Below are 18682 nucleotides of genomic sequence, written 5' to 3' on the forward strand. Positions count from 1 at the left end.
ACTTACTTTAGCCATTCTTTTCTTGTTCAATATAAAATTTTGCTATCTGTCTTTATAGTCTGTGCTCATTTATTTTTCTCATGTTCTATCTTACCTTTCTTTATAGCTCTTCTGTTGCTTTCTGTTGACCTTTAAAGTTTTCCCAGTTCTCGTTTCATACTGTTTTTGGCCACTTTGCATGCCTTCTCTTTCAATTTGATCGTCTTCCTCAGATATCCATTGCAGAATATGCCTCTTCTGACAGTCCATCCTTTTCACTGGAATATACCTTTGCTGAGCACTTTGTAAAGTGTCTTTGAAAATCTTCCACTGCTCATCAACTGTCCCATAAAATCTTTCTTTCCAGTCTACTTTATCCAGGTTCTCCCTCATTCTATTGTAGTTCCCTGTATTGAAACAAAGGACCCATATATTAGATTTTATTTTCACACTCTCTATATGTATTCTAAATTCAACCATACAGTGATCACTTCTTCCAAGAGGATCCCTAACTCTGAGGTCATTAATTATTCCTGTCTCATTGCACAGGGGCCAGATCTTGGATAGATTGCTCCCTTGTCAGTTCCATGTCATACTGTTCAAAAAAACTATCATGAATAAACATAATAAACTCAAGGCTACCCTGACTGAGTTGTTTCAACCAATCGACATGTAGATTAAAATCACCCATGGTAATAGACATGCCATTTTTACAGGCAATAGTTATTTCTTTGTTTATTGCCCATCCCAATGTGATGTTATTATTTGGTGGCCTGCACACTAACCTGTCAGTGACTTTCTTCTTAGAATTTTGAATGCATCATTCCTGTTTCTCCTAATGTACAGCAATAACAACAACTAACTAACAAAAGCATAGGGTAGGAAGAGAGCCAGTCAAAGTCAGAAGTGGGAAGTTGAGTGTGGACCCTGTGGAGATCGGAGAGGTGCTAAACGAACATTTCTCATTGGTTTTCACTCAGGAAAAGGAGAATATTATAGAGGAAAGAATGTGGTACGAGATATTAGACTAGAAAGGATCGAGGTTAGTTACGAACAGGTGTTATCAATTCCAGAAGGAGTGAAAGTAGACAAGTCCCCTGGTCTGGATGGGATTTATCCAAGGATTCTCTGGGAAGCTAAGGAGGAAATAGCAAAGCCTTTGGCTTTGATACTTGAGTCATCACTGTCTCTGGGTTTGGTACCAGAGGACTGGAGGATTGCAAATGTTGTGCCCTTGATCAAGAAGGGCAGTGGAGAGGATCCAGGTAATTATAGACCAGCGTACCTTACTTCTGTTGTTGGAAAGGTTTTGGAAAGGATTACAAGAGATAAGATTTATAATCATCTAGCGAATACCAATTTGATTTCAGATAGTCAACATGGTTTCGTCAAGGGCAGGACATGTCTCACAAACCTGAGTTTTTTGAGAAGGCAGCCAAGCATGTAGATAAGGGTAAGGCAGTTGACGTGGTATACATGGACTTCAATAAAGCCTTTCATAAGGTTCCACGTGGTAGGCTGTTGGAGAAAATCCAGAGACATGGAATTGAGGGTGATTTAGCAGTTTGGATTAGAAACTGGCTTTCTGAAAGAAGACAGCGAATGGTGGTTGATGGAAAATATTCAACCTGGAGTCTGGTTACTAGTGGTGCGCTACAAGGACCTGTTTTGGGACCACTGCTGTTTGTCATTTTTATAAATTACTTAGACATAGGCATTGGTGGATTGATCAGTAAATTTGCAGGCGACACTAAAGTCGGTGGAGTAGTGGACAGTGTGGAATAATTTTACAGGTACTCAGGCGGACTTGGATAAACTGCAGAATTGGGCTGAGAGGTGGCAAATGGAGTTCAATGCAGCAAAATGTGAGGTGACGCACTTTAGGAAGAATAACAGGATGGCAGAGTACTGGGTCAATGGAAAGATTCTTGGTGGTGTGGGTGTGAAGAGGGATGTTGGAGTCCATGTACATAGGTTCCTGAAAGTTGTCACCCAGGTGGATATTACTGTTAAGGCAGCATGCAGTGTATTAGGGTTCATTCGTTGAGGGATTGAGTTCTGGAGCCACAATTTCATGCTGCAACTATACAAAATGTTGGTGCGATCATACTTGGAATATTGTGTGCAGTTCTGGTGCCCATAATTCGGGAAGGATGTGGAAGCATTGGAAAAGGTGCAGAAGAGATTTACCAGGATGTTGCCTAGTCTGGAGGGAAGGTCTTTTGAGGAAAGGTTAAGAGACTTGAACCTGTTCTCATGGGCAAGAAGGCAGCTAAGAGGGGATTTGACAGAGACTTACAAGATGATCAGAGGATTAGATAGGTTCGACAGTGAAAGTCTTTTCCCTAGGATGATGACATTAGCGTGTTCGAGGGGGTATAACTACAAATTGAGGTGTGATGGATTCAAAACAGATGTCAGAGGCAGATTCTTCACTCAGAGTGGTTAGGGCGTGGAATGTGCTACCTGCTAATGTAGTTAACTCAGCCACATGAGAGGTTTAAACAATCCTTTAGATAAGCACATGGGTGATTTTGGGATAGTGTCGGGTGACGAGCTGAGAATAGTTCACAGGTCGGTGCAACATGAAGGGCCAAAGGGCCTGTTCTGCACTGTATTGTTCTGTGACGAAAGTGCTACAAGAGATTTCTACTGTCTTAAACAGTGATGAATGTTGTATTGTGGGCTTACGAAACGTCACTAACGATTGCAACATCCTGGTAAATCTCTTCTGCACCTTTTCCAATGCTTCCACATCCTTCCCGAATTATGGGCACCAGAACTGCACACAATATTCCAAGTATGGTCGCACCAACAATTTGTATAGTTGCAGCATGAAATTGTGGCTCCAGAACTCAAACGTCACCAAACATGTACGAGGCAAAGCCAGGGCAATAATAAGATGCTGCGACAGGAGGGGAACTAGTGCCTCCATAAAAATCCCTACTCCTTCTCGCCTATTTCACCTCCAAAACCGAGCACGTTCCGGAAAAGCATCTCTATCTCCCACCACGACATTTTTCCCCAAACCATGGTATCTGGCTGTGGACTAGGAGTGCAACAGTCTGTACTAGGACCCACTGGGGTCCTGAAACACTTGGTAAAGGTGAAAATCTTCTGGGCATTGACAGCCCCACCACATTGCATGCACTTTCTATGTTTTTAACTCTGTTCCGGACTTCCCTTATTTTTCCGAATGAACCTGTTCAAAGTTTTTATTACACCCACCTGCACAAGCTATGAATTGAATTCATGCCTCTCGGTCCAAGATTTGGGATATTTTCACCGCATCACAAGGCATCGACTCGAACTTCCCTTGTCCCTCAGCCTGCTGAGTCACGCCTGAATCAACTCTGCAATTGGGAGGAAGGGGCGGAACTGGAGGACCGAGCAGTGGCTTGGTCCTCCAACCAGAGTGAGTGAGGAGCGGGGCCAAAGCATTCCCCAGGAGTGAACACTTCAGGATTGGTCAGAAAACTAACTGTTCTGCAGGATTGATTGTTCCCACCACATAGTGGAGTATTAAACCTCTCTCACAAATCAATGTGAGATTTTAAGAAATAGTTGAGATGTAAATCTGATAACGTACATATTTTCAATGGATTTGCACAACTCGAGTAAGAAGCTTCTTTTCAAACGTCCAGAACGATTGCTAATTTACATACCTAGCCGGTATGGTTGAGTTAGACCGATGAACCTGTTCACATCCTAGAAATCTCTATGACTATACTTGACAAAGCAATTGTTAATGACTAATATTTTACCCATCAGTCTGTGCAGATATGAATATTCTCTACAAATTCACCGGTAACCTCAGACGCACGCGCAGTTTGGTTTCTATGCAGAGCATGCGCAGTGTCACATTGGTCAGGACAGAGAGCGAGAAAGACATGGAGTTGCTTTCTCCGGCAGCGGCTGCGATCGGCTCCAGAGAGCGGCGATATTAGCCGGTGTGTGGGAGCCTCGCTGGGAGAAAGGAGCGGAGAGATTTCACAAGTCCCGCATAAAGGTTAAAAAAACTCGTAGAAGACCGTCTAGGCCCGGGTAAGGAGGTGGCGGTCTTTGATCAAGGAAGCGGCCCAGAGTCACGGCCGCCATTTGTTTGAGGGAAGAGGGAGCGCGGGCCCGAGGGCCGCCATCTTGAGAAGGTCAAGGTGCAGGAGGGCGGGGCTCTCGGGGTCTGTAGAACAATCAGAGAAAGGGAAGCCCCATTGTTATTGATTAATCCCACGAACACAGCTTCACTGGGCGATCCTGCAGGAATATCCTCTCTCAGTCCTGCTGGGATGTTTCACCCCATCAGAACCAGCAGCTCTCCTCCTCTCTCAGCTCCCCTTCTGTCCTTCCTGCAGCATCTGGCCCCTGGAACATTGAGCTGCCTGTCCTGTCCCTCCCTCAGCTGTTGTTTCTGTAATACCTGTGATATCCCAGTCCCATCTTAGATTACTTCACTAAAGACAGGAATGCATCCGATGGATGTTTCTTAACATCAGCAATTGTTTAATACTCATTTATAGGTTTTAATTACATTGTTTTTGAAGCATTTACTTCACATTCAATCATTTGCAATGGTGGGATTTGAACCTGTGTCCAGAGAACACTTGCTGAGTTTCTGGATAAATTGTCACACAATAATGCCTCTAGGCCATCACTTCGCCTGCTTACAGTTTGTATATCACAGTGCAACATGAATCAAAACTCTTTCTTCCTGCACAATTGTTTGACCCGACACTCTGGTGATATGACTCAGTACCTCTCCATGTGGTATCCCTCACTGTGTGGGTCTAATTGCTGCCTTTGTCAGCGTCTCTCAATTTTGAAGCTACTCCAGATCATGAGCCAACAGAATTCTCCACTCCAGAGAGATGAGGCAGCACAGGCCAGGAATGGAGACTGGGATTTTCCAGATCTCTGTGGGCTCAGTGCCATTCTATATGTGTAACCCTCAAAGCATTAGTCTAATTGCCCATTCTGCCTATTTCTGTGTCTTCTACATGTACTCATGAAGTTCCAGACTCAATAGACTTGCCAACTGCTGGTTGGGATGATGGTTGGTCAGCCAGAAAGACAAAGTCAGGGAGGTCGGGAGTCTTCAATAAATCCTGCTGCCAGGTAAGATCATTCCAGTGCACAGAGCAGAAAGTAATAAGGGGGATCCACACATCAGCTAACAAGACATGACATAGAGAAAGTGCTGGAGGGGTAGCACAGTACAGACACGCCCCAGGCTCAATCTCCACGCCTGCTGCAAGTTTTGTTGTAATGAGACAGCATCGGGAGTTCCCAGTTATCAGTCCAGGCCTGTGCTTTCTTAGAGAGCATCAGAACAACTGAGGGGAAAGCAGGCCTCCCACGAGAGGGTGGTAATGCTGCCTGGGATCTTTCTGTTCCCTATTCCCTTTCCAACACTTTATCTATGGCTTGTATTGAGGACCAGTGTCTTCAATCATTCTAACTCCTATAACAGTTCCTATCTCTGTCATCTCCTCCCCTCTCACCAATTATTTCACATATTTGAAACCTCCAATCCAGATGACCATCCGTATCGCTGTAACTTGCTTCAGTCTCGACAACATGCCTTGTCTCAATAGTCCCTCCTCTAATAACTGGAGACATTGGGTCTGTTTCTGTGCGGCATGACTCTTCGGCCAAGGTTTCCTGAATGGAATGAGACGGAATTGCCTGTGTTTGGCTCATATCCCTTCAAACCTTCTCCTCTCCATGTACCTGCCGAAGTGTCTTTTCCATGTTGTAATTGTACTTGTTTTTACCATTTCCTCTGGCAGTCCATTCCGTCTATGCACCATCCTCTGTGGATAATGTTGTCCCTCAGCTCCCTTTTTTAAATCGTTGCTCTCACACCTCACGTTTATGCCTCTAGCTTTGGACTCACCTACCCTTGGCAATTCACCTTACTTAGACCATACATGGTTTCATAAACTTGTATAAGGTCACCCCGTGGCCTCCTCTGCCCAGGAGAAATATTGACGACAATGTTACCAATATCTCCAACTCATGTACTCAATGCTCTGACCAATGAAGACAAGTGTGCCAATTGCCGCTTTCAACACCCTGTCGCCCTGTGATGCCAGTCCAAGGAATAATGTAACTGCACCCCTTGGTCTCTCCCTTTTCTACAACACTGTCCAGGGCCCAACCATTACCCGTGTTAGTCCTCCTTAGTTTGTCTGAACTAAATCCAACAACTGAATTAAACTCAATCTTTCATTCCTTGGCCCCTTCGTCTATCATTTTGGTCACATCTTGAGCAAACTCCAGTCAAGTTTGTGGGACAGGTTTTCCCATGCACAAAGCCATGCTGGCTGTCCGTAATCAGGCCTTATCTGTCCAAATGCATGTAAGTCCTACCTCTCAGAAAGACCTCAAACAACTGACCCACCCTGATGTCTTGCTCATCAGTCTGTAGTTCCCTGGCTTTCTCTTGCAGCCTTTCTTAATTAATGACACAACATTATAATCATAGTCAGAGAATCAGACCGCACTGTTCAGTTAACGCTAACCATACTCTAAAACAGATCTCATCCCACCTGCCTGTTTCTGGATCATTTCCCTTCACATCGTTCCTATTCCTGGACTAATCTAAATGTCTGTTAAACATTGTAATTGTCCCCATGTTCTTGGGAAGTTCATTTCACACACAACCCACCCTCTGTGTAACAATGTGCCTCTCAAGTCTTTTTTTTAAATGTCTCTCCTCTAAACTTAAAAATGTAGTGCCTTGTCTTGAAACTCCCCTGTCCATGGGAAAAGACAACTCCCATTAACTCTATCGATCCCCCTCATGATTTTATAAACTTCGATGAGGTCATCTGTCAACATTCAGGTTTCAGTGAAAAATACCAACCTATTCAGCCTTTTTTTATACTGAAGCCTTTCGTACCCAGCCACATCCCAGTAAATCTCCTCCCAACCCTTTCCAGCTGAATAATCTCCTTCCTATAACTGGGCGACCTGAACTGGACACAGTATTCCAGAAGAGGACTCACCAATGGCCTGTATAATCTCAATGCGACTTCCCAACTCCTATATCCAAAGGACTGAGCAATGAAAGCAAGTGAGGCCAGCACCTTTTTTTAAACTATCCTGTCTCTCCATGTTGCAAACTTCAAAGAATTATGTAGCTGAACCCTGACGTCTCCCTGTTCTACAACACTACTGAAGGTCTTGCCATTAATTGTATAAGTCCTGCCCGTATTTGTTGTACCAAATGCATTACCTCACATTTATTCAGATTGAACTCCATCTACAGTTTTTCAGCCATTCACACATTTTATCAGGATCTCTTTGTAATCTCAGAAAACCTTCTTCACGCTCCACAATGCCACCCTCCAGTCTAACAGCCTATCACACATAGCTCTCTATGGTACAAATATCTCTGCTAGGGGCCCTCCAATTTCTTCACCAGCTTCCCACAATGTCTTGAGATCCATTTGATCAGGTCCTGGGGATTTATCTACCTTTGTGTTTTAAAACCTCCAGCACCTCCTTTTCTATAATGTGGACTCATTTCAAGACATTGAGTCATAGAGATGTTCAGCACAGAAACAGGCCCTTCGGACCAACTCCTGCATGACGTTTCTGGTCACATTTGTCACAATTTTGCCAATATCCCCATAAACCTTTGCTATTCATACACCCATCCACATGCCTTTTAAATGTATTTCTATCAGCCTCCACTATTTGCTCTGGCAGCTTATTCCATCTACTCTGCGGGAGCCAGTTGTCCTTTAGACCCCTTTGAAAAGTTTCCCTCGCCTGGGGAAATGACCTTGTCTATTGACCCTATCGATGACCACCATGATTTTAAACACCTTTTATCGGTTAACTCCTCAGCCTCCCATGTTCAAGTGAAAACAGTCCCAGCCTATTCAGGCTTTTCCCTGAAGTACAAACCCTCCAACCCTGGCACCATCTTTGGTCATTTCTTCTGCACCCTTTCATGTTCCACAACATCCTTCCGATGGCATTGAGACCAGAATTGCACACAGTATTCCAATAGTGGTCAGGCCAAATACTGTTTAGTTCCCTGAGCGCCCCAGTCTTTATCCACAGTAAGTTCCAAAGTGAAATATTTGTTTTGGATCTTGTAGTTTCACACATCGTTGCCTTCATTGATCATTAAGGAGACCGGGTTTGTCCCGAGCTCTTCTTTTGCTCTTAATACACTTGTAGAGTCTCTTTGGATTCTCCTTAACTGTCTCTGCCAAAGCGATCTCATGTCCCCTTTTTCATTCCTGATTTCCATGCTAAGTGTATTTCTACAGCCCCGATGCTCCTGAAGGGATTCCCTTGAGTCAGCCAGTTATATCTGACATGTGACCCCTTTTTTTTCCTTGACCACAGCCTCGAATCTCAGCCAGTGTTTCCTAATTCAGTCAGCATTGAGCTGCACACTAACAGGAACACGCTGGCGCTGACCGCTCCTTTTATCTCGGTTTTAAAATATTCCTACTTGCCAGACTTCCCTTTATCTGCAAATAGCCTCCCCAGATCTACTTTAAAAATTCCTGTCTAACACTATTTTGCTCCATTGAATAACTTTAACTTGTGGACCAGGCCTGTCCTTTTCCATCGCTATTTTCAATCTAATACAATTGTGGTAACTTTCCAAACTGCTCCCCCACTAACACCTCAGTCCTGTTCCCGACCTTGTTTCCCAAGGGGAGGTCAGGTTTAGCCCCATTCTCCAGTTGGGCCACTTACATAATGACTGGGAGTTTTCAGAACACACTTAACAAATTCCTTCCATCCAAATGCTTAACTTAGTAGCAATCCCAGTCCAGGTTTGGAACGGTTAAGATCCCCTATCATTACAACCCTATTATTCTAAGAGATATCTGAAATCTCCTGACATATTTGCTCCTCCATCTCCCATTGCCTATCGCTGTAGTCCGACCATAGAAAACTAATGACCAATTTTTATTTCGCAGTTCCACTAATATCGTTTAACTGGGCGATCCTACATGAATCCTCCCTCGAGGTACTGCTGGGATGTTTCCCCCCAATCAAACCCACCAGCTCTCCTCCTATTTTCCCTCCTGTTCTATCCTTCCTGTAGTATCTGTCTCCAGAACATTGAGCTGCTGCTGTTGCTCCCTCAGCTGTGTTTCTGTAATATCTATGGGATCCCAATCCCATGTTCCCATCCATGCTCTGGGTTCATCTGCCTTATCTGTCTGGGCCTTTTGTATTGAAATAACTGCAGTTTAATCCACTAGTTTGCCCTAATTGTCTGCTATGTTCTTGCCTGCCTTGTCTACTTATATTAGAACATAGAACATAGAACATAGAAGAATACAGCGCAGTACAGGCCCTTCGGCCCTCGATGTTGCGCCGATCAAAGCCCACCTAACCTACACTAACCCACTGTCCTCCATATACCTATCCAATGCCCGCTTAAACACCCATAAAGAGGGAGAGTCCACCACTGCTACTGGCAGGGCATTCCATGAACTTACGACTCGCTGAGTGAAGAACCTACCCCTAACATCAGTCCTATACCTACCCCCCTTAATTTAAAGCTATGCCCCCTTGTAATAGCTGACTCCATACGTGGAAAAAGGTTCTCACTGTCAACCCTATCTAACCCCCTAATCATCTTGTACACCTCTATCAAATCACCCCTAAACCTTCTTTTCTCCAATTAAAACAACCCCAAGTGCCTCAGCCTTTCCTCATAGGATTTTCCTACCATACCAGGCAACATCCTGGTAAACTTCCTCTGCACCCTTTCCAGTGCCTCCATATCCTTCCTATAGTATGGCGACCAAAACTGCACACAATATTCCAGATGCGGCCGCACCAGAGTCTTATACAACTGCAGCATGACCTCAGGACTCCGGAACTCAATTCCTCTACCAATAAAAGCCAGTACGCCATATGCCTTCTTCACTGCACTATTTACCTTCTCTTGAACATTTGTACCAGCCTCAACTTTCTTTCTGGCCTTACGACTCTTTGGGGTCACACAGCCCTGCCAGACGAGTTTAAATCCTCTCGAGCAGCTCCAGCAACATTCCCCACCAGGATGTGGGTCCCCCTCCTGCTCCCAGTTCAGGTGTATTCCCCACCCTGTCTACCTGTGCTGACACCTTTCAGACATCCAGGGACTTAGCCACCAAAGTCCCTGTATTCCTCAGTACTCCAGGAGGACCTACCATTCATGATGTATATCATTTGTTTATTAGACTTCCCACAGTGCATGACCTCACAGTGATCAGAAGTAAACTCTGTCTGTCATTACTCTGCTCAGATTATCATCTGATCGATATCAGACTGCAGCCTGAGTCCATCCCCCTCACTGTGGACAGCACCCTCACCTTTCATGTTATCTGCAAACCTACTAATGTTACCTTCTGCTTTGATATCCAAGTTATTAATGTATGTAACAGCCAGCAATGGCTCCTGCACAGATCCCTGTGGTACACCCGCTGGGCAAAGGCTTTCAATCACAAAAACAACCCTCCACCAATTGTGGAGCCAATTTGCCAACTTACCTTAAATCCAATGGGATCTTCCCTTTTGGACTAGCCTTCCGTGTGGGACCTTGACAAAGACCTTAATGAACTCCATATAAACCACATCATCTGCACTGCCCTGATCAATATCAGAGGACAGTCGTCGAGCAAATCCATACAGACAATCCCTAATGAAATTGTGGGGGTATCCGTTTTTGGCGAATACATTGTATAGGTGTTCTTCTTCCTCTTTTTGCAGTTCTGGTGTACTGCAGAGTGTTGTGGTCCTTTTGAACAGTGTCTTGATGCAACTTATTTTATGTGTGTTGGGGTGGTTTCTTTCATAGTTCAGGACTTGGTCTGTGTGTGTGGCTTTCCTGTATACCTTTGTGGTGAATTTTTCATTCGGTGTTCTCTGTACCGTCCCGTCTAGGAATGGGAGTTGGTTGTCCTTTTCTTTCTCTCTTGTGAATCAGATTCCTGTGAGTGTGGCGTTGATGATCCGGTGTGTGTTCTCTATTTCTGTGTTTTTAACGATTACAAAAGTGTCATCTACATATCTGACCCAGAGTTTGGTTTGAATTTGCAGTTAGACTGTTTGTTCTAACCTTTGCATTACTGCTTGTGCTATGAGTCCAGAGATGGGTGAGCCCATGGGTGTTCCGTTGATTTGTTCATATATTTGGTTGTTGAATGTGAAGTGTGTTGTGAGGCACAAGTCCAGTAGTGTGTGCGTGTGTGTCCCCTCGCTGTGTGTGAGAGTGTCCCTCCTTCGCTGTGTGTGTGCGTTGTCCCCCCTCGCTGTGTGCGCGTGTGTCCCTCCCTCGATGTCTGTGAGCGTGTCCCTCCTTCGCTGTGTGTGAGCATGTCCCTCCCTCGCTCTGTGTGTGCCTGTCCCTCCCTCGCTGTGTGTGAGCGTGTCCCTCCCTCGCTGTGTGCGTGTGTCCCCCCCTCGCTGTGTGTATGTGTGTCCCCTCGCTGTGTGTGAGCGTGTCACTCCCTCGCTGTGTGCATGTGTCCCCCCCTGGCTGTGTGCGTGTGTCCCCCCCTCGCTGTGTGCATGTGTCCCCCACTCGCAGTGTGCGTGTGTGTACCCCTTCGCTGTGTGTGAGCATGTCCCTCCCTCGTTCTGTGTGTGCCTGTCCCTCCCTCGCTGTGTGTGAGCGTGTCCCTCCCTTGCTGTGTGCGTGAGTGTCCCTCCCTCGCTGTGTGTATGTGTGTCCCCTCGCTGTGTGTGAGCGTGCCACTCCCTCGCTGTGTGTGTCTGTGTCCCCCTCGCTGTGTCCGTGTGTCCCCCCCTCGCTGTGTGCGTGTGTCCCCACCCCTCGCTGTGTGCGTGTGTCCCCCCCCTCGCTGTGTGTGTGCGTGTCCCTCCCTCGTTGTGTGCGTGTGTGTCCCCCTCGCTGTGTGTGAGCGTGTCCCTCCCTCGCTGTGTGCGTGTGTCCCCCCCTCGCTGTGTGCGTGTGTCCCCCCCTCGCTGTGTGCGTGTGTCCCCACCCCTTGCTGTGTGCGTGTGTCCCCCCCTTGCTGTGTGCGTGTGTCCCCCCCTTGCTGTGTGCGTGTGTCCCCCCCCTCGCTGTGTGCGTGTGTCCCCCCTCGCTGTGTGCGTGTGTTCCCCCTTGCTGTGTGTGAGCATGTCCCCCCCTCGCTGTGTGCGGGTGTCTTCCCCTCGCTGTGTGCGTGTTTACGCCCCCTTGATGTGTGCGTGTTCCCCCCCTTCGCTGTGTGCCTGTGTTCCCCTCGCTGTGAGTGAGCGTGTCCCTCCCTCGCTGTGTGTGCGCGTGTCCCTCCGCTGTCTGTGAGCGTGTCCCTCCCTCGCTGTGTGCGTGTTTCCCCCCCGTGCTGTGTGCGTATGTCCCCCCCTTGCTGTGTGCGTGTGTCCCCCTCTCACCGTGTGCGTGTGTCCCCCCCACGCTGTGTGCGTGTGTCCCCCCCACGCTGTGTGCGTGTGTCCCCCCCTCGCTGTGTGCGTGTTTCCCCCCCGCTGTGTGCGTGTGTGTCCCCTCGCTTTGTGGTGAATTTTTCATTCGGTGTTCTCTGTACCGTCCCGTCGAGGAATGGGAGTTGGTTGTCCTTTTCTTTCTCTCTTGTGAATCAGATTCCTGTGAGTGTGGCGTTGATGATCCGGTGTGTGTTCTCTATTTCTGTGTTTTTAACGATTACAAAAGTGTCATCTACATATCTGACCCAGAGTTTGGTTTGAATTTGCAGTTAGACTGTTTGTTCTAACCTTTGCATTACTGCTTGTGCTATGAGTCCAGAGATGGGTGAGCCCATGGGTGTTCCGTTGATTTGTTCATATATTTGGTTGTTGAATGTGAAGTGTGTTGTGAGGCACAAGTCCAGTAGTGTGTGCGTGTGTGTCCCCTCGCTGTGTGTGAGAGTGTCCCTCCTTCGCTGTGTGTGAGTGTCCACCTCGCTGTGTGCGTGTGTACCCCCTCGCTGTGTGCGTGTGTACCCCCTCGCTGTGTGCGTGTGTCCCCCCTCGCTGTGTGCGTGTGTCCCCCCTCGCTGTGTGCGTGTGTCCCCCTCGCCGTGTGCGTGTGTGTCCCCTCGCTGTGTGTGCGTGTGTCCCCCCTCGCTGTGTGTGAGCGTGTCCCCCCTCGCTGTCTGTGAGCGTGTCCCTCCTTCGCTGTCTGTGAGTGTGTCCCCCCTCGCTGTGTGTGAGCGTGTCCCCCTCCCTCGCTGTGTGCGTGCGTGTCCTCCCCCTCGCTGTCTGTGAGCGTGTCCCTCCTTCGCTGTCTGTGAGTGTGTCCCCCCTCGCTGTGTGTGAGCGTGTCCCCCCCTCGCTGTCTGTGAGCGTGTCCCTCCTTCGCTGTCTGTGTGTGTGTCCCCCTCCCTCGCTGTGTGTGCGCGTGTTCCCCCCTTCGCTGTGTGCATGTGTCCCTCCTTCGCTCTGTGTGAGCGTGTCCGTCCCTCGCTGTGTGCGTGTGTCCCCCCTCACTGTATATGTGCGTGTCCCTCCCTCGCCGTGTGCGTGTGTCCCTCCTTCCCTGTGTGTGAGCGTGTCCCTCCTTCGCTGTCTGTGAGCGTGTCCCCCTCCCTCGCTGTGTGCGTGCGTGTGTCCCGCCCTCGCTGTGTGCCTGTGTCCCCCCCTCGCTGTGTGCGTGTGTCCCCCCCTCGCTGTGTGCGTGTGTCCCCCCCTCGCTGTGTGCGTGTGTCCCCCCCTCGCTGTGTGCGTGTGTCCCCCCCTCGCTGTGTGCGTGTGTCCCCCCCTCGCTGTGTGCGTGTGTCCCCCCTCGCTGTGTGCGTGTCCCCCCCTCGCTCTGTGCGTGTGTCCCCCCCTCGCTGTGTGCGTGTTTTCCCCCTCGCTGTGTGCGTGTGTCCCCACCCCTCGCTGTGTGCGTGTGTCCCCACCCCTCGCTGTGTGCGTGTGTCCCCCCCTCGCTGTGTGCATGTGTCCCCCCCTCGCTGTGTGCGCGTGTCCCCCCCTCGCTGTGTGCGCGTGTCCCCCCCTCGCTGTGTGAGCGTGTCCCCCCCCTCGCTGTGTGCGTGTGTACCCCCCCTCGCAGTGTGTGTGTGTGTCCCCCTCGCTGTGTGCGTGTGTCCCCCCCTCTCTGTGTGCGGGTGTTCCCCCCTCAAAGTGTGCGTGTTTCCCCCCCTCGATGTGTGCGTGTTTACCCCCCTCGATGTGTGCGTGTGTCCCCCCTCACTGTGTGTATGTGTGTCCCCTTGCTGTGTGTGAGCGTGTCACTCCCTCGCTGTGTGTGTCTGTGTCCCCATCGCTGTTTGCGTGTGTCCCCCCCTCGCTGTGTGCGTGTGTCCCCACCCCTCGCTGTGTGCGTGTGTCCCCCCCTCGCTGTGTGTGTGCGTGTCCCTCCCTCGCTGTGTGCGTGTGTGTCTCCCTCGCTGTGTGTGAGCGTGTCCCTCCCTCGCTGTGTGCGTGTGTCCCCACCCCTTGCTGTGTGCGTGTGTCCCCCCCTTGCTGTGTGCGTGTGTCCGCCCCCTTGCTGTGTGCGTGTGTCCGCCCCCTTGCTGTGTGCGTGTGTCCCCCCCTCGCTGTGTGCGTGTGTCCCCCCCTCGCTGTGTGCGTGTGTCCCCCCTCGCTGTGTGCGTGTGTTCCCCCTTGCTGTGTGTGAGCATGTCCCCCCCTCGCAGTGTGCGGGTATCCTCCCCTCGCTGTGTGCGTGTTTACCCCCCCTCGATGTGTGCGTGTTTACCCCCCATCGATGTGTGCGTGTTCCCCCCCTTCGCTGTGTGCGTGTGTTCCCCTCGCTGTGTGTGAGCGTGTCCCTCCCTCGCTGTGTGTGCGCGTGTCCCTCCGCTGTCTGTGAGCGTGTCCCTCCCTCGCTGTGTGCGTGTTTCCCCCCCGTGCTGTGTGCGTGTGTGCCCCCCTTGCTGTGTGCATGTGTCCCCCTCTCACTGTGTGCGTGTGTCCCCCCTCGCTGTGTGCGTGTGTCCCCCCTCGCTGTGTGCGTGTGTCCCACCCCGCTGTGTGCGTGTGTCCCCCTCGCTGTGTGCGTGTGTACCCCCTCGCTGTGTGCGTGTGTGTCCCCTTGCTGTGTGTGAGAGTGTCCCTCCTTCGCTGTGTGTGTGCGTTGTCCCCCCTCGCTGTGTGCGCGTGTGTCCCTCCCTCGATGTCTGTGAGCGTGTCCCTCCTTCGCTGTGTGTGAGCATGTCCCTCCCTCGCTCTGTGTGTGCCTGTCCCTCCCTCGCTGTGTGTGAGCATGTCCCTCCCTCGCTGTGTGCGTGTGTCCCCCCCTCGCTGTGTGTGTGCGTGTCCCTCCCTCGCTGTGTGCGTGTGTCCCCCCCTGGCTGTGTGCGTGTGTCCCCCCCTCGCTGTGTGCATGTGTCCCCCACTCGCAGTGTGCGTGTGTGTACCCCTTCGCTGTGTGTGAGCATGTCCCTCCCTCGTTCTGTGTGTGCCTGTCCCCCCCTCGCTGTGTGTGTGCATGTCCCTCCCTCGCTGTGTGTGCGCGTGTCCCTCCCTCGCTGTGTGTGTGCGTGTCCCTCCCTCGGTGTGTGTTGGTGTCCCTCCCTCACTGTGTGTGTGCGTGTCCCTCCCTCACTGTGTGTGTGCGTGTCCCTCCCTCGCTGTGTGCGCGTGTCCCTCCCTCGCTGTGTGTGTGCGTGTCCATCCCTCGCTGTGTGCGCCTGTCCCTCCTTCGCTGTCTGTGAGCGTGTCCCTCCCTCGCTGTGTGTGTGTGTGTCCCTCCCTCGCTGTGTGTGTGCGTGTCCCTCCCTCGCTGTGTGTGTGCGTGTCCCTCCCTCGCTGTGTGTGAGCGTGTCCCTCCCTCGCTGTGTGTGTGCGTGTCCCTCCCTCGCTGTGTGCGCGTGTCCCTCCCTCGCTGTGTGTGTGCGTGTCCCTCCCTCGCTGTGTGCGCGTGTCCCTCCCTCGCTGTGTGTGTGCGTGTCCCTCCCTCGCTGTGTGCGCGTGTCCCTCCCTCGCTGTCTGTGAGCGTGTCCCTCCCTCGCTCTGTGTGTGCGTGTCCCTCCCTCGCTGTGTGTGCGCGTGTCCCTCCCTCGCTGTGTGTGTGCGTGTCCCTCCCTCGCTGTGTGCGCGTGTCCCTCCCTCGCTGTCTGTGAGCGTGTCCCTCCCTCGCTCTGTGTGTGCGTGTCCCTCCCTCGCTGTGTGTGTGCGTGTGTCCCTCCCTCGCTGTGTGTGAGCGTGTCCCTCCCTCGCTGTGTGTAGGGTGTCCCCCCTCGCTGTGTGCATGCGTCCCTCTCTCGCTGTGTGTGCGTGTCCCTCTCTCGCTGTGTGTGAGCGTGTCCCTCCCTCGCTGTGTGTATGCGTGTCCCCCCCTCGCTGTGTGCGTGTCCCCCACCTCGCTGTGTGCGTGTCCCCCCCTCGCTGTGTGCGTGTATTCCCCCTCGCTGTGTGCGTGTGTCCCCCCCTCGCTGTGTGTGAGCGTGTCCCTCCCTCGCTGTTTGTGAGCGTGTCCCTCCCTCGCTGTGTGTGTGCGTGACCCCCCCTCGCTGAGTGCGTGTGTCCCCCCCCTCGCTGTGTGCGTGTGTCCCCCACCTCACTGTGTGCGCGCGTGTCCCCCCTAAAAATGTGCGTGTGTTCCCCTCTCGCTGTGTGTGTGTCCCCACCTTCGCTGTGTGTGTGTCCCCACCTTCGCTGTGTGCGTGTGTCCGCCCCTCGCTGTGTGCGTGTGTCCCCCCCTCGCTGTGTGCGTGTGTCCCCCCCTCGCTGTGTGCGTGTGTCCCCCCCTCGCTGTGTGCGTGTGTCCCCCCCTCGCTGTGTGCGTGTGTCCCCCCTCGCTGTGTGCGTGTGTCCCCCCTTGCTGTGTGTGAGCGTTTCCCTCCCTCGCTGTGTGCGTGTGTCCCTCCCTCGCTGTGTGTGCGTGTGTCCCTCCCTCGCTGTGTGTGCGTGTGTCCCTCCCTCGCTGTGTGTGGGTGTCCCCCCCTCTCTGTGTGTGGGTGTCCCCCCCTCGAAGTGTGCGTGTTTCCCCCCCTCGATGTGTGCGTGTGTCCCCCCCTCACTGTGTGTATGTGTGTCCCCTCGCTGTGTGTGAGCGTGTCACTCCCTCGCTGTGTGTGTCTGTGTCCCCCTCGCTGTGTGCGTGTGTCCACCCCTCGCTGTGTGCGTGTGTCCCCACCCCTCGCTGTGTGCGTGTGTCCCCCCCCCTCGCTGTGTGTGTGCGTGTCCTCCCTCGCTGTGTGCGTGTGTCTCCCCCTCGCTGTGTGTGAGCGTGTCCCTCCCTCGCTGTGTGTGTGCGTGTCCCTCCCTCGCTGTGTGCGTGTGTCCCCCCCCTCGCTGTGTGCGTGTGTCCCCACCCCTCGCTGTGTGCGTGTGTCCCCCCCCTTACTGTGTGCGTGTGTCCCCCCCCTTGCTGTGTGCGTGTGTCCCCCCGCTCGCTGTGTGCGTGTGTCCCCCCTCGCTGTGTGCGTGTGTTCCCCCTTGCTGTGTGTGAGCATGTCCCCCCCTCGCTGTGTGCGGGTGTCCTCCCCTCGCTGTGTGCGTGTTTACCCCCCCTCGATGTGTGCGTGTTTACCCCCCCTTGATGTGTGCGTGTTCCCCCCTTCGCTGTGTGCGTGTGTTCCCCTCACTGTGTGTGAGCGTGTCCCTCCCTCGCTGTGTGTGCGCGTGTCCCTCCGCTGTCTGTGAGCGTGTCCCTCCCTCGCTGTGTGCGTGTTTCCCCCCCGTGCTGTGTGCGAGTGTCCCCTCCGCTGTGTGCGTGTGTCCCCCCCTCGCTGTGTGCGTGTGTCCCCCCCTCGTTGTTTGCGTGTGTCCCCCCCGCTGTGTGCGTGTGTCCCCCCTCGCTGTGTGCGTGTGTCCCACCCCGCTGTGTGCGTGTGTCCCCCTCGCTGTGTGCGTGTGTACCCCCTCGCTGTGTGTGTGTGTTGTCCCCCCTCGCTGTGTGCGCGTGTGTCCCTCCCTCGATGTCTGTGAGCGTGTCCCTCCTTCGCTGTGTGTGAGCATGTCCCTCCCTCGCTCTGTGTGCGCGTGTCCGTCCCTCGCTGTGTGTGTGCGTGTCCCTCCCTCGCTGTGTGCGTGTGTCCCCCCCTCGCTGTGTGTGTGCGTGTCCCTCCCTCGCTGTGTGCGTGTGTGTCCCCCTGGCTGTGTGCGTGTGTCCCCCCCTCGTTGTGTGCATGTGTCCCCCACACGCAGTGTGCGTGTGTGTACCCCTTCGCTGTGTGTGAGCATGTCCCTCCCTCGTTCTGTGTGTGCCTGTCCCTCCCTCGCTGTGTGTGAGCGTGTCCCTCCCTCGCTGTGTGCGTGTGTGTCCCTCCCTCGCTGTGTGTGTTCGTGTGTCCCCCCCTCGCTGTGTGCATGTGTACCCCCCTCGCTGTGTGCGTGTGTACCCCCTCGCCGTGTGCGTGTGTCCGCCCTTGCTGTGTGCGTGTGTCCCCCCCTCGCTGTGTGTGTGCATGTCCCTCCCTCGCTGTGTGTGCGTGTGTCCCTCCCTCACTGTGTGTGTGCGTGTCCCTCCCTCGGTGTGTGTTGGTGTCCCTCCCTCGCTGTGTGCGCGTGTCCCTCCCTCGCTGTGTGTGTGCGTGTCCCTCCCTCGCTGTGTGCGCGTGTCCCTCCCTCGCTGTGTGTATGCGTGTCCCTCCCTCGCTGTGTGCGCGTGTCCCTCCCTCGCTCTGTGTGTGCGTGTCCCTCCCTCGCTGTGTGTGAGCGTGTGCCCCCCCCATCGCTGTGTGTGAGCGTGTCCCTCCCTCGCTGTCTGTGAGCGTGTCCCTCCCTCGCTGTCTGTGAGCGTGTCCCTCCCTCGCTGTCTGTGAGCGTGTCCCTCCCTCGCTCTGTGTGTGCATGTCCCTCCCACGCTGTGTGTGAG

The 18682-nt window shown here is 52.5% G+C and overlaps 1 long non-coding RNA gene across 2 annotated transcripts in view; it reads left to right on the forward strand.

Annotated features, from left to right (window-relative positions):
• Positions 1-3855: 3855 nt before the first annotated feature.
• LOC140471667 (uncharacterized) overlaps positions 3856-18682 on the forward strand; it is a 74673-nt gene continuing 59846 nt past the window's right edge. For both annotated transcript variants that reach the window (XR_011957151.1, XR_011957152.1), the window contains exons 1-2: positions 3856-4023; positions 4988-5091. This is a non-coding gene — a long non-coding RNA (uncharacterized lncRNA). The remainder of the gene's footprint in view (positions 4024-4987; positions 5092-18682) is intronic.

The sequence above is a fragment of the Chiloscyllium punctatum genome, unplaced genomic scaffold, assembly GCF_047496795.1.
Source record: "Chiloscyllium punctatum isolate Juve2018m unplaced genomic scaffold, sChiPun1.3 scaffold_148, whole genome shotgun sequence".
In the NCBI taxonomy this organism is placed as follows: domain Eukaryota; kingdom Metazoa; phylum Chordata; class Chondrichthyes; order Orectolobiformes; family Hemiscylliidae; genus Chiloscyllium; species Chiloscyllium punctatum.